The sequence below is a fragment of the Oncorhynchus keta genome, unplaced genomic scaffold (assembly GCF_023373465.1).
Source record: "Oncorhynchus keta strain PuntledgeMale-10-30-2019 unplaced genomic scaffold, Oket_V2 Un_scaffold_25965_pilon_pilon, whole genome shotgun sequence".
NCBI classification, from domain to species: Eukaryota; Metazoa; Chordata; class Actinopteri; order Salmoniformes; family Salmonidae; genus Oncorhynchus; species Oncorhynchus keta.
Window position 1 is genome coordinate 250,200 of NW_026290889.1, and position 14,973 is coordinate 265,172.

Genomic DNA, 14,973 nt, shown 5'->3' on the forward strand with positions numbered 1-14,973 from the left:
TGATGATGATGGTTAGTGAGGGCAGGGATGATGATGGTTAGTGAGGGCAGTTATGATGATGGTTAGTGAGGGCAGTGATGATGATGGTTAGTGAGATGATGATGGTTAGTGAGGGCAGAGATGATGATGGTTAGTGAGGGCAGAGATGATGATGGTTAGTGAGATGATGATGGTTAGTGAGGGCAGTGATGATGATGGTTAGTGAGGGCAGGGATGGTGATGGTTAGTGAGGGCAGTGGTGATGATGGTTAGTGAGGACAGTGATGATGATGGTTAGTGAGGACAGAGATGATGATGGTTAGTGAGGACAGAGATGATGATGGTTAGTGAGGGCAGAGATGATGATGGTTAGTGAGGACAGAGATGATGATGGTTAGTGAGGTCAGTGATGATGATGGTTAGTGAGGCCAGTGATGATGATGGTTAGTGAGGACAGAGATGATGATGGTTAGTGAGATGATGATGGTTAGTGAGGGCAGAGATGATGATGGTTAGTGAGGGCAGTGATGATGATGGTTAGTGAGGGCAGTGATGATGATGGTTAGTGAGGGCAGAGATGATGATGGTTAGTGAAGGCAGTGATGATGATGGTTCGTGAGGGCAGTGATGATGATGGTTAGTGAGATGATGATGGTTAGTGAGGGCATTGATGATGATGGTTAGTGAAGGCAGTGATGATGATGGTTAGTGAGGGCAGTGATGATGATGGTTAGTGAGGGCAGAGATGATGATGGTTAGTGAGGTCAGTGATGATGATGGTTAGTGAGGGCAGTGATGATGATGGTTAGTGAGGGCAGTGATGATGATGGTTAGTGAGGGCAGAAATGATGATGGTTAGTGAAGGCAGTGATGATGATGGTTAGTGAGGGCAGAGATGATGATGGTTAGTGAGGACAGAGATGATGATGGTTAGTGAGGACAGAGATGATGATGGTTAGTGAGGGCAGAGATGATGATGGTTAGTGAGGGCAGTGATGATGATGGTTAGTGAGGGCAATGATGATGATGGTTAGTGAGGACAGAGATGATGATGGTTAGTGAGGCAGTGATGATGATGGTTTAGTGAGGACAGTGATGATGATGGTTAGTGAGGGCAGTGATGATGATGGTTAGTGAGGGCAGTGATGATGATGGTTAGTGAGGACAGAGATGATGATGGTTAGTGAGATGATGATGGTTAGTGAGGGCAGAGATGATGATGGTTAGTGAGGGCATTGATGATGATGGTTAGTGAAGGCAGTGATGATGATGGTTAGTGAGGGCAGTGATGATGATGGTTAGTGAGGGCAGAGATGATGATGGTTAGTGAAGGCAGTGATGATGATGGTTCGTGAGGGCAGTGATGATGATGGTTAGTGAGATGATGATGGTTAGTGAGGGCAGAGATGATGATGGTTAGTGAGGACAGAGATGATGATGGTTAGTGAGGTCAGTGATGATGATGGTTTGTGAGGGCAGTGATGATGATGGTTAGTGAGGGCAGTGATGATGATGGCTAGTGAGGGCAGAGATGATGATGGTTAGTGAGATGATGATGGTTAGTGAGATGATGATAGCAGTGCGGTGATGATGATGGTTAGTGAGGGCAGAGATGATGATGGTTAGTGAAGGCAGTGATGATGATGGTTAGTGAGGGCAGAGATGATGATGGTTAGTGAAGGCAGTGATGATGATGGTTAGTGAGGGCAGAGATGATGATGGTTAGTGAGGACAGAGATGATGATGGTTAGTGAGGACAGAGATGATGATGGTTAGTGAGGGCAGAGATGATGATGGTTAGTGAGGGCAGTGATGATGATGGTTAGTGAGATGATGATGGTTAGTGAGGGCAGAGATGATGATGGTTAGTGAGATGATGATGGTTAGTGAGATGATGATAGCAGTGCGGTGATGATGATGGTTAGTGAGGGCAGTGATGATGATGGTTAGTGAGGGCAGAGATGATGATGGTTAGTGAGGGCAGAGATGATGATGGTTAGTGAGGGCAGTGATGATGATGGTTAGTGAGGGCAGAGATGATGATGTTAGTGAGGGCAGAGATGATGATGGTTAGTGAGGTCAGTGATGATGATGGTTAGTGAGGGCAGTGATGATGATGGTTAGTGAGGTCAGTGATGATGATGGTTAGTGAGGGCAGTGATGATGATGGTTAGTGAAGGCAGTGATGATGATGGTTAGTGAGGGCAGTGATGATGATGGTTAGTGAGGGCAGGGATGATGATGGTTAGTGAGGGCAGTTATGATGATGGTTAGTGAGGGCAGTGATGATGATGGTTAGTGAGATGATGATGGTTAGTGAGGGCAGAGATGATGATGGTTAGTGAGGGCAGAGATGATGATGGTTAGTGAGATGATGATGGTTAGTGAGGGCAGTAATGATGATGGTTAGTGAGGGCAGGGATGGTGATGGTTAGTGAGGGCAGTGATGATGATGGTTAGTGAGGACAGTGATGATGATGGTTAGTGAGGACAGAGATGATGATGGTTAGTGAGGACAGAGATGATGATGGTTCGTGAGGGCAGTGATGATGATGGTTAGTGAGATGATGATGGTTAGTGAGGGCAGAGATGATGATGGTTAGTGAGGACAGAGATGATGATGGTTAGTGAGGTCAGTGATGATGATGGTTTGTGAGGCCAGTGATGATGATGGTTAGTGAGGACAGAGATGATGATGGTTAGTGAGATGATGATGGTTAGTGAGGGCAGTGATGATGATGGTTAGTGAGGGCAGAGATGATGATGGTTAGTGAAGGCAGTGATGATGATGGTTCGTGAGGGCAGTGATGATGATGGTTAGTGAGATGATGATGGTTAGTGAGGGCATTGATGATGATGGTTAGTGAAGGCAGTGATGATGATGGTTAGTGAGGGCAGTGATGATGATGGTTAGTGAGGTCAGTGATGATGATGGTTTGTGAGGGCAGTGATGATGATGGTTAGTGAGGGCAGTGATGATGATGGTTAGTGAGGGCAGAAATGATGATGGTTAGTGAAGGCAGTGATGATGATGGTTAGTGAGGGCAGAGATGATGATGGTTAGTGAGGACAGAGATGATGATGGTTAGTGAGGACAGAGATGATGATGGTTAGTGAGGGCAGAGATGATGATGGTTAGTGAGGGCATTGATGATGATGGTTAGTGAAGGCAGTGATGATGATGGTTAGTGAGGGCAGAGATGATGATGGTTAGTGAGGCAGTGATGATGATGGTTAGTGAGGGCAGTGATGATGATGGTTAGTGAGATGATGATGGTTAGTGAGGGCATTGATGATGATGGTTAGTGAAGGCAGTGATGATGATGGTTAGTGAGGGCAGAGATGATGATGGTTAGTGAGGTCAGTGATGATGATGGTTTGTGAGGGCAGAGATGATGATGGTTAGTGAGGGCAGAGATGATGATGGTTAGTGAGGGCAGAAATGATGATGGTTAGTGAAGGCAGTGATGATGATGGTTAGTGAGGGCAGAGATGATGATGGTTAGTGAGGACAGAGATGATGATGGTTAGTGAGGACAGAGATGATGATGGTTAGTGAGGGCAGAGATGATGATGGTTAGTGAGGGCAGTGATGATGATGGTTAGTGAGGGCATGATGATGATGGTTAGTGAGGACAGAGATGATGATGGTTAGTGAGGGCAGTGATGATGATGGTTTGTGAGGGCAGTGATGATGATGGTTAGTGAGGGCAGTGATGATGATGGTTAGTGAGGGCAGTGATGATGATGGTTTATGAATGATGATGATGGTTAGTGAGGGCAGAGATGATGAGATGATGATGGTTAGTGAGGGCAGTAATGATGATGGTTAGTGAGGGCAGGGATGGTGATGGTTAGTGAGGACAGTGATGATGATGGTTAGTGAGGACAGTGATGATGATGGTTAGTGAGGACAGAGATGATGATGGTTAGTGAGGACAGAGATGATGATGGTTCGTGAGGGCAGTGATGATGATGATGGTTAGTGAGATGATGATGGTTAGTAAGGGCAGAGATGATGATGGTTAGTGAGGACAGAGATGATGATGGTTAGTGAGGTCAGTGATGATGATGGTTTGTGAGGGCAGTGATGATGATGGTTAGTGAGGACAGAGATGATGATGGTTAGTGAGATGATGATGGTTAGTGAGGGCAGAGATGATGATGGTTAGTGAGGGCATTGATGATGATGGTTAGTGAGGGCAGTGATGATGATGGTTAGTGAGGGCAGTGATGATGATGGTTAGTGAGGGCAGAGATGATGATGGTTAGTGAAGGCAGTGATGATGATGGTTCGTGAGGGCAGTGATGATGATGGTTAGTGATGATGATGGTTAGTGAGGGCAGAGATGATGATGGTTAGTGAGGACAGAGATGATGATGGTTAGTGAGGTCAGTGATGATGATGGTTTGTGAGGGCAGTGATGATGATGGTTAGTGAGGGCAGTGATGATGATGGTTAGTGAGGGCAGAGAAGATGATGGTTAGTGAAGGCAGTGATGATGATGGTTAGTGAGGGCAGAGATGATGATGGTTAGTGAGGACAGAGATGATGATGGTTAGTGAGGGCAGTGATGATGATGGTTTGTGAGGGCAGTGATGATGATGGTTAGTGAGGGCAGTGATGATGATGGTAAGTGAGGGCAGTGATGATGATGGTTAGTGAGGGCAGTGATGATGATGGTTAGTGAGGGCAGTGATGATGATGGTTAGTGAGGGCAGATGATGATGGTTAGTTTGATGATGATGGTTAGTGAGGGCAGTAATGATGATGGTTAGTGAGGGCAGGGATGGTGATGGTTAGTGAGGGCAGTGATGATGATGGTTAGTGAGGACAGTGATGATGATGGTTAGTGAGGACAGAGATGATGATGGTTCGTGAGGACAGAGATGATGATGGTTCGTGAGGGCAGTGATGATGATGGTTAGACAGATGATGATGGTTAGTGAGGGCAGAGATGATGATGGTTAGTGAGGACAGAGATGATGATGGTTAGTGAGGTCAGTGATGATGATGGTTTGTGAGGGCAGAGATGATGATGGTTAGTGAGGACAGAGATGATGATGGTTAGTGAGATGATGATGGTTAGTGAGGGCAGAGATGATGATGGTTAGTGAGGGCATTGATGATGATGGTTAGTGAAGGCAGTGATGATGATGGTTAGTGAGGGCAGTGATGATGATGGTTAGTGAGGGCAGAGATGATGATGGTTAGTGAAGGCAGTGATGATGATGGTTAGTGAGGGCAGAGATGATGATGGTTAGTGAGGACAGAGATGATGATGGTTAGTGAGGGCAGAGATGATGATGGTTAGTGAGGGCAGAGATGATGATGGTTAGTGAGGGCAGTGATGATGATGGTTAGTGAGGGCAATGATGATGATGGTTAGTGAGGACAGTGATGATGATGGTTAGTGAGGGCAGTGATGATGATGGTTAGTGAGGACAGTGATGATGATGGTTAGTGAGATGATGATGGTTAGTGAAGGCAGTGATGATGATGGTTAGTGAGATGATGATGGTTAGTGAGGACAGTGATGATGATGGTTAGTGAGGACAGTGATGATGATGGTTAGTGAGATGATGATGGTTAGTGAGGACAGTGATGATGATGGTTAGTGAGGACAGTGATGATGATGGTTAGTGAGATGATGATGGTTAGTGAGGACAGTGATGATGATGGTTAGTGAGGTGATGATGGTTAGTGAGGACAGAGATGATGAAGGTTAGTGAAGGCAGTGATGATGATGGTTAGTGAGGACAGTGATGATGATGGTTTGTGAGGGCAGTGATGATGATGATGGTTAGTGAGGACAGTGATGATGATGTTAGTGAGGACTGAGATGATGATGGTTAGTGAGGGCAGAGATGATGATGGTTAGTGAGGTCAGTGATGATGATGGTTTGTGAGGGCAGTGATGATGATGGTTAGTGAGGACAGAGATGATGATGGTTAGTGAGATGATGATGGTTAGTGAGGGCAGAGATGATGATGGTTAGTGAGGGCATTGATGATGATGGTTAGTGAAGGCAGTGATGATGATGGTTAGTGAGGGCAGTGATGATGATGGTTAGTGAGGGCAGAGATGATGATGGTTAGTGAAGGCAGTGATGATGATGGTTAGTGAGGGCAGAGATGATGATGGTTAGTGAGGACAGAGATGATGATGGTTAGTGAGGACAGAGATGATGATGGTTAGTGAGGGCAGAGATGATGATGGTTAGTGAGGGCAGTGATGATGATGGTTAGTGAGGGCAATGATGATGATGGTTAGTGAGGACAGAGATGATGATGGTTAGTGAGGGCAGTGATGATGATGGTTTGTGAGGGCAGTGATGATGATGGTTAGTGAGGGCAGTGATGATGATGGTTAGTGAGGGCAGTGATGATGATGGTTAGTGAGGGCAGTGATGATGATGGTTAGTGAGGGCAGTGATGATGATGGTTAGTGAGGACAGTGATGATGATGGTTAGTGAGGGCAGAGATGATGATGGTTAGTGAGATGATGATGGTTAGTGAGGGCAGTAATGATGATGGTTTGTGAGGGCAGTGATGATGATGGTTAGTGAGGGCAGGGATGGTGATGGTTAGTGAGGGCAGTGATGATGATGGTTAGTGAGGACAGAGATGATGATGGTTAGTTAGGACAGAGATGATGATGGTTCTTGAGGGCAGTGATGATGATGGTTAGTGAGATGATGATGGTTAGTGAGGACAGAGATGATGATGGTTAGTGAGGTCAGTGATGATGATGGTTAGTGAGGACAGAGATGATGATGGTTAGTGAGATGATGATGGTTAGTGAGGGCAGAGATGATGATGGTTAGTGAGGGCATTGATGATGATGGTTAGTGAAGGCAGTGATGATGATGGTTAGTGAGGGCAGAGATGATGATGGTTAGTGAGGACAGAGATGATGATGGTTAGTGAGGACAGAGATGATGATGGTTAGTGAGGGCAGAGATGATGATGGTTAGTGAGGGCAGTGATGATGATGGTTAGTGAGGGCAATGATGATGATGGTTAGTGAGGACAGAGATGATGATGGTTTGTGAGGGCAGTGATGATGATGGTTAGTGAGGGCAGTGATGATGATGGTTAGTGAGGGCAGTGATGATGATGGTTAGTGAGGGCAGTGATGATGATGGTTAGTGAGGGCAGTGATGATGATGGTTAGTGAGGGCAGTGATGATGATGGTTAGTGAGGGCAGTGATGATGATGGTTAGTGAGGGCAGTGATGATGATGGTTAGTGAGGACAGTGATGATGATGGTTAGTGAGGGCAGAGATGATGATGATGGTGATGGTTAGTGAGGGCAGTGATGATGATGGTTAGTGAGGGCAGGATGATGATGGTTAGTGAGGGCAGTGATGATGATGGTTAGTGAGGACAGTGATGATGATGGTTAGTGAGGACAGAGATGATGATGGTTAGTGAGGACAGAGATGATGATGGTTAGTGAGGGCAGTGATGATGATGGTTATTTAGATGATGATGGTTAGTGAGGACAGAGATGATGATGGTTAGTGAGATGATGATGGTTAGTGAGGGCAGAGATGATGATGGTTAGTGAGGGCAGTGATGATGATGGTTAGTGAGGGCAGTGATGATGATGGTTAGTGAGGGCAGTGATGATGATGGTTAGTGAGGGCAGAGATGATGATGGTTAGTGAAGGCAGTGATGATGATGGTTAGTGAGGGCAGAGATGATGATGGTTAGTGAGGACAGAGATGATGATGGTTAGTGAGGACAGAGATGATGATGGTTAGTGAGGGCAGAGATGATGATGGTTAGTGAGGGCAGTGATGATGATGGTTAGTGAGGACAGAGATGATGATGGTTAGTGAGGGCAGAGATGATGATGGTTAGTGAGGGCAATGATGATGATGGTTAGTGAGGGCAGAGATGATGATGGTTAGTGAGGGCAGAGATGATGATGGTTAGTGAGGGCAGTGATGATGATGGTTAGTGAGGGCAGTGATGATGATGGTTAGTGAGGACAGTGATGATGATGGTTAGTGAGGGCAGTGATGATGATGGTTAGTGAGGGCAATGATGATGATGGTTAGTGAGGGCAGTGATGATGATGGTTAGTGAGGGCAGAGATGATGATGGTTAGTGAGGGCAGTGATGATGATGGTTAGTGAGGGCAGTGATGATGATGGTTAGTGAGGGCAGTGATGATGATGGTTAGTGAGGGCAGTGATGATGATGGTTAGTGAGGGCAGTGATGATGATGGTTAGTGAGGGCAGTGATGATGATGGTTAGTGAGATGATGATGGTTAGTGAAGGCAGTGATGATGATGGTTAGTGAGGACAGTGATGATGATGGTTAGTGAGGGCAGTGATGATGATGGTTGAGATGATGATGGTTAGTGAGGGCAGATGATGATGGTTAGTGAGGGCAGTGATGATGATGGTTAGTTAGATGATGATGGTTAGTGAGGGCAGTGATGATGATGGTTAGTGAGGGCAGTGATGATGATGGTTAGTGAGGACAGTGATGATGATGATGGTTGATGATGATGGTTAGTGAGGACAGTGATGATGATGGTTAGTGAGATGATGATGGTTAGTGATGATGATGGTTAGTGAGGGCAGTGATGATGATGGTTAGTGAGGACAGTGATGATGATGGTTAGTGAGGGCAGTGATGATGATGGTTAGTGAGGACAGTGATGATGTTTGTGAGGATGATGATGATAGTGAGGGCAGTGATGATGATGGTTAGTGAGGCAGTGATGATGATGGTTAGTGAGGATGGTTAGTGAGGATGATGGATGGTTGTGATGGATGGTTAGTGAGATGATGATGGTTAGTGAGGACAGTGATGATGATGGTTAGTGAGATGATGATGGTTAGTGAGGACAGTGATGATGATGGTTAGTGAGATGATGATGGTTAGTGAGGACAGAGATGATGATGGTTAGTGAGGGCAGTGATGATGATGGTTAGTGAGGACAGTGATGATGATGGTTAGTGAAGGCAGTGATGATGATGGTTAGTGAGGACAGTGATGATGATGGTTAGTGAGGGCAGAGATGATGATGGTTAGTGAGGACAGAGATGATGATGGTTAGTGAGGGCAGAGATGATGATGGTTAGTGAGGACAGAGATGATGATGGTTAGTGAGGACAGTGATGATGATGGTTAGTGAGGGCAGAGATGATGATGGTTAGTGAGGACAGAGATGATGATGGTTAGTGAGGGCAGAGATGATGATGGTTAGTGAGGACAGTGATGATGATAGTAAGTAGGGGTGCTGAGGGTGCCAGGCCTTTATTTCCGATGTCTGAGCAGACCAAATCAGTCATCAGCAGCGCGGGGATACCCCCCCCCATACTTAATCAACACATGGTACATTCACAGATGGAGGATGTACCAGGCAGAGAGTAAAGACAGCTGATATACTATGTGGACTGTAGCACATAGATCACGACACCAACATAAAGATCAGCCAATCTTGAAATGAGGATAGTAAAATCCTATGGCAAATACAGCCCAAAACCTCCCAGACAGCTGAAAACTTTCTATGGATGGTTGAGTTCCGCATTTAACTCTTCAAATAAAGGTTTGATAAAGACATCATTCAGGCATGACACTGCCTGAGGGCAGCAAGGGGTTAAAGTGTGTCTGGAGGAATACAGGAAAAGGGAGGGACACAGAAAGAGCTAATAAGGCTCAAAGTGTTGACGGCCGAGCCCTTTGACTAGATTGATGTTGGCGCAACCAGACATAAACAATATATTTCCTGCGGCCGTATGTATCAAGCGTCTCAGAGTAGGAGTGCTGATCTAGGATCAGGTCCCCCCCTGTACATGTAATCTTATTCATTGTGATCTAAAAGGCAAAACTGATCCTAAATCAGCCCTCCTATTTTGAGACCTGCTCTTTTCGTCTTTCAAGGTCCTTGATTCCATTATCAGAGAGAAGCTGACTGTTAGAAGTCAGGGGAACAATGTTTTGTCAGACAATAAGAGTTCTCCAATCAACAGTTCCTCCTTCATATCCTATTCTTATCCTATTCTTCATATCCTATGCCACACTTCATTAAATCACCAAACTAATGAATGTGACATTTACATTTCAAAGTGATTCTTTTTCACCGTTCTGCACAGAAAAAAAACTCACGATGAAAGGTCAATGGAACGGGTGTGTGTGTTTGTGAATGCACGTCCGTGCGCCATTATGTTTGTGAATACATGCGTGCGTGCGTACGTGATTATGTGTGTGAATACATGCGTGCGTGTGGACAAAACTACACAACGTGAAGTGGATGAGTTTGATTTATGGAGACAGTAAACTAGAGGATGCTTGTTGATGCTTCCTGCCTGATCCACACACACCATTACACACGCACTCCTCCCTCTCCTCCACCTCTGCTAGTTTACTGCAATGCGCCAGCAGCAGTCAGCACAGGCCCATGCAGCTGCCATGAGAGAGAGAGAGAGAGAGAGAGAGAGAGAGAGAGAGAGAGAGAGAGAGAGAGAGAGAGAGAGAGAGCTCTCCCATTTATGACAATGAGTCTGCTACTAAGGACCACTGCAGCTCTGCTACACTCCTCCCTCTCTCTCCCCCTTCCTCCTCCATTGATCGGACAAATCATTTTTTTGTATGCCCGCCCCTCATTCATAGCCTGGGCGATCTGACAAATGCATTTTTCAAATGTTCAGCATCAATAGTCATTTAGTCTGCATCTTTGTCCCTTGACTAAAGTCCTGGATCAATTGGGTGATGAAAATTCTAATAAATCAAAATGAGAGTGAACCGGGGCCTCATGAACCATAGGCTGCGTTCCAAATGGCACCCTATTCCCTTGATAGTGCACTATCTATGGACCATGGTCAAAAGTAGTACTACGGGCCCTGGTCAACAGCAGTACACTATAGAGGGAACAGGATTCCATTTGGGACGCACACATCGTCTGCATCCAGGACCAGAGAATGGGTGTATTAAAAAAACAATATGTACACTACTGTACAGTCGTTTGTCTTAATGGGACTACTGTATATTAAAGGCACAGGACATTGATATTTGAATGTAAGCAAGAGGTAAGAGTCAATAAGCTTTTTTCTCTCACAGGCAGACAAGATATCCACATGTGATTGGACATAGTTAAGAGCCGGGCTACAGTGGACCGACAGACGATCTATCCATCATTCATCCAGCCCTCTCGGCAACCCACGCATGACATGTATACACACACACACACACACACACACACACACACACACACACACACACACACACACACACACACACACACACACACACACACACACACACACACACACACACACACACACACAAAAGCATGCATGGACACACACACACGCACCACACACTCCACCCCACTCCCACCACCCTGTCACCATGGCTGTGTGGAGACTACAGAACAGTTTCTGGAGCTCTGTGGGTGAGAGCCTTCGCTCATTATGACTAACAGAAACACCCTGCTGCCATAACGGCAAGACAATTAAAACCCAGAGAGACCTAATCACGGACCCCAGCTCTCTCTCTCTCTCTTTATTTCTAATGGAGGGAGTCAGAGCCATTGTGCCCAGAGACAATTTTCCTCCCAGTTAATTGTTCCATTATTGCAGCCTGGTGGAGGGGCCGGAGACCAAGCCTGACCTCGTGGACTCAGAGGGCAGGAGGAGAAGTCTCTCCAGTATGCGCTGAGGAGATTCTGGAAGTTTCCGTGGCACTATTCTAACAGAAGGGTCCAGGGAGATAATGAGACAACTGGCTGGCCAGGGACAAATGACGGAGGTGGGGGACTTAAATCACACACACATTCCTGCACTCACCTCAGAAATTCAGATAGTTGTGGATGACAGCAAAGGAGTTTCGTGCTAATCGTGAATATGAAAGGTTGGGGTTGGGGTGAAGTTCAAGTTTGGCACTAAAATGCTGATACCCCCTCACCTCTACACCCCTCTCCCCCTGGCTGGGAGGAGAAGTGCTTTCCTTGCAATCTGAGGGATTGACAAGGCAGAAAAGTTGAACTGGCTGTAAACTGACATGCTCTCCGTGCAGACAGGAAGGAGGAGGGGAAGAATGGAAAGGTAGCACCGAACGAAGGAGGCTTCAGAACGACAAGATGATGGAAGTGGAGGAAGGAAGGGACCTGAACCCTCTAACCTTATGTTCCAGGGTTTTAACAACCTTGTGATGAAGGGTTATAACAACCTTATGTTAGAGGGTTATAACAACCTTATGATAAATGGTTATAACAACCTTATGTAAAAGGGTTATAACAACCTTATGTTGGAGGGTTATAACAACCTTATGTTGGAGGGTTATAACAACCTTATGTTGGAGGGTTATAACAACCTTATGTAAAAGGGTTATAACAACCTTATGTTGGAGGGTTATAACAACCTTATGTTGCAGGGTTATAACAACCTTATGTAAAAGGGTTATAACAACCTTATGTTGGAGGGTTATAACAACCGTATGTTCCAGGGTTATAAGAACCTTATGTTACAGGGTTATAATAACCTTATGTTGGAGGGTTATAACAACCTTGTGTTAGAGGGTTATAACAAACTTATGATGAAGAGTTATAACAACCTTATGTTTGAGGGTTATAACAACTTTATGATAGAGGGTTATAACAACCTTAATAACTACCAACCAATAAACTCTCCAAGACCACTTCACCACAAGAGACTAAACAACCACAATCCCTCTCTAGCTGACCCCAGGAGGGGATGAGGGAGGTGATGTAACAGCTGATAATGGACCCGCTAATGAACTCCCAGTCTGGTGCATTACCATGCACTGACCTCTAACCCCCACAGAGGAGAGAGCACTCTCATTCTAACAGTTATACAATTACAATTAGCCTACGGTATGCAACGAATTGAGACATATTACTGAATGTACCGTATACTGTAGTCAATACATATTGAAGTTAAAGTTTAGACTCTTGTTCAGTAGACACTACCAAAGTTAATGGTCACTCATTTTCATTTCAATTGCAAAACGTTTTGGGACAGTGTGCCCCAATTAACACGACCCAGGAAGTAAGTCCCCACTGGATGAACTCACTGGTGAGTAGATAGCCGACAGGCAGGGAGAGTGGCATTAGTTCTATTCAGTGTGGTTTGTTCAGTGCGGTGCCTTATCTTAGTTGAATCAACAGATCGATTTCCACAACTGGAAGTGGAAGACAAGACAAACAGAGACAACTAGAGAACAATCAGGTCAGTGTTATTATTCCAGAGACAACTAGAGAACAATCAGGTCAGTGTTATTATTCCAGAGACACACAGAGACATCTAGAGACCAATCAGGTCAGTGTTATTATTCCAGAGACAACTAGGGACCAATCAGGTCAGTGTTATTATTCCAGAGACAACTAGAGAACAATCAGGTCAGTGTTATTATTCCAGAGACACACAGAGACATCTAGAGACCAATCAGGTCAGTGTTATTATTCCAGAGACACACAGAGACATCTAGAGACCAATCAGGTCAGTGTTATTATTCCAGAGACAATTAGGGACCAATCAGGTCAGTGTTATTATTCCAGAGACACACAGAGACATCTAGAGACCAATCAGGTCAGTGTTATTATTCCAGAGACAACTAGGGACCAATCAGGTCAGTGTTATTATTCCAGAGACACACAGAGACATCTAGAGACCAATCAGGTCAGTGTTATTATTCCAGAGACAGACAACTAGGGACCAATCAGGTCAGTGTTATTATTCCAGAGACACACAGAGACATCTTCCAGAGACACACAGAGACAACTAGAGACCTAGGTCAGTGACCAATCAGGACCAATCAGTGTTATTTTATTCCAGAGACAGGTCAGTGTTATTAATCCAGAGACAACTAGGGACCAATCAGGTCAGTGTTATTATTCCAGAGACACACAGAGACATCTAGAGACCAATCAGGTCAGTGTTATTATTCCAGAGACACACAGAGACATCTAGAGACCAATCAGGTCAGTGTTATTATTCCAGAGACACACAGAGACATCTAGAGACCAATCAGGTCAGTGTTATTATTCCAGAGACACACAGAGACATCTAGAGACCAATCAGGTCAGTGTTATTATTCCAGAGACACACAGAGACATCTAGAGACCAATCAGGTCAGTGTTATTATTCCAGAGACACACAGAGACAACTAGAGACCAATCAGGTCAGTGTTATTTTTCCAGAGACACACAGAGACAACTAGAAACCAATCAGGTCAGTGTTATTTTTCCAGAGACACACAGAGACAATTAGAGACCAATCAGGTCAGTGTTATTTTTCCAGAGACACACAGAGACAACTAGAGACCAATCAGGTCAGTGTTATTTTTCCAGAGACACACAGAGACAATTAGAGACCAATCAGGTCAGTGTTATTTTTCCAGAGACAACTAGAGACCAATCAGGTCAGTGTTATTATTCCAGAGACACACAGAGACAACTAGGGACCAGTCAGTTCAGTGTTATTTTTCCAGAGACACACAGAGACAATTAGAGACCAATCAGGTCAGTGTTATTTTTCCAGAGACACACAGAGACAATTAGAGACCAATCAGGTCAGTGTTATTTTTCCAGAGACACACAGAGACAACTAGAGACCAATCAGGTCAGTGTTATTTTTCCAGAGACACACAGAGACAACTAGAGACCAATCAGGTCAGTGTTATTATTCCAGAGACACACAGAGACAACTAGAAACCAATCAGGTCAGTGTTATTTTTCCAGAGACACACAGAGACAACTAGAGACCAATCAGGTCAGTGTTATTTTTCCAGAGACACACAGAGACAACTAGAGACCAATCAGGTCAGTGTTATTTTTCCAGAGACACACAGAGACAACTAGAGACCAATCAGGTCAGTGTTATTATTCCAGAGACACACAGAGACAACTAGAGACCAATCAGGTCAGTGTTATTTTTCCAGAGACACACAGAGACAACTAGAGACCAATCAGGTCAGTGTTATTTTTCCAGAGACACACAGAGACAT